Source organism: Elephantulus edwardii, unplaced genomic scaffold (genome assembly GCF_000299155.1).
Source record: "Elephantulus edwardii isolate Elephantulus edwardi_28Jun2011 unplaced genomic scaffold, EleEdw1.0 scaffold00031, whole genome shotgun sequence".
Lineage (NCBI taxonomy): Eukaryota > Metazoa > Chordata > Mammalia > Macroscelidea > Macroscelididae > Elephantulus > Elephantulus edwardii.
In genome coordinates, this window is record NW_006399781.1 from 18,495,028 (window position 1) to 18,496,553 (window position 1,526).

General features: G+C 43.1%; 1 pseudogene; it reads left to right on the plus strand.

Moving 5' to 3' along the window:
* The window catches only part of LOC102860325, a 173,070-nt pseudogene that overhangs the window by 555 nt on the left and 170,989 nt on the right, over positions 1-1,526 (plus strand).

Below are 1,526 nucleotides of genomic sequence, written 5' to 3' on the forward strand. Positions count from 1 at the left end.
CCCTAGGCAAAAACCTATTCACGGGGTGGGGAAACAAACATGGCTCCTGCCGACTCCCCTTCTGGATCTCAGTTTGCTCCTTTTTACGGACCTCTTAATGGAGAGAGAGTAACCCTCCACAGAATGTCTGAGTTCTTGCATTCTTTACCCCTCCATCACTGTACTGATTCTTTTTTTAAAAAAAAAACAACAACAAAAACAACCCAAACTCCCGCCTCACTTCGTCTCTGCAAAGTGTTCACAACAAAACATGTTTGGTCTCTTCTAGATTCTTGAAGAATTAAATAGTCTTTCATCAAGAAGTTTAGTGTATTTAAAGCTGGAAGTCCACTGGGAGTTCACAAGTGCTGCATATACTGGGTAGCAAAAGAAAATGAAAACAAAACCCCACAAACTTATAAAGAAAAAAACAAAGCAGATTTGCCAAGGTTTAGCAGCTCATCTCCAGCGTTAGTGCATATGCGTTTGTTCAGCCCTGTTTGGTTAGGCTACTGGTGGCGAATTTTGTTTTTTCCTTCATGAGGCTGGAATTTGGTGGGGGTCAGGGACTTTGTAATGGAGGAACCAGAACACCTTCTGCCTCGCTGAAATCATCCAACACCAGAGGCCTCAGCTACTTTGAAAGAAATCAGAATTTGTTTTTTGAAATCAATTGGGATCTAAAACCTAAAATAAATATTCATACTTTACATAAAAAAAAAAAAAGAAAGACCTTGGCTTGAATTAGATGCACCTTTGATCTAAAACTGACATCATTGTTGTTGTTAAGTGCCGTTGAGGCATCTGTCATTCGTAACAACCAAGTGTACAACAGCTCTGAAGCCTGCCCTGTCCTGAGCCAGTGTCACTGATTCCAACACATCTACCTCCATTGCCTCAGTTACTGTATCAGTCCATCTCATCTGTGATCTTCCTCTCCTGTGCTGTCCCTCTACCATGATGTCCTTCTCCAAGGACTAGGCCCTTCTGGCCATGTACCCGAGACAGATTTACTTGTGTTCTTGGTGGTTGATGCTATGTTCAAGACTAAATTATTGATTCTTCTTCTCTTATCCTTAGTCATTGTCTAGCTCTCTGAGGCATAGCAAGTAATTGTGAAGACCATGGCCTGGATCAGGCACACCTTAGTCTCTAGAATGTCATCATTGCTTCTCAGTACTCTGGAGAAGTCTGTGACAGCAGATTTTCCCAGTGCAATTGGTTTTCCTGACTGCTTGTCCATACCTTTTCAATCTGTATGCAGAGCAGATTATCTGGGAGGCTGGGCTCTATGAGGAGAATTGTGGCAGCAGGATTGGTGGAAGATCTATTAACAATCTGCGTTATGCAGATGATACAACCCTGCTTGCTGAAATTGAGGAGGACCTCATGCACTTGCTGCAGAGGGTCAAGGACTGCAGCCTTCAGTATGGACTGAAGCTCAATGTCAAGAAGACAAAGATTCTCACCACGGGACCAATTGGTAGCTTCAGGATGGATGGCGAAGAGATTGAGATTGTTCACAGCTTCAGTTTGCTCGGCTCCAC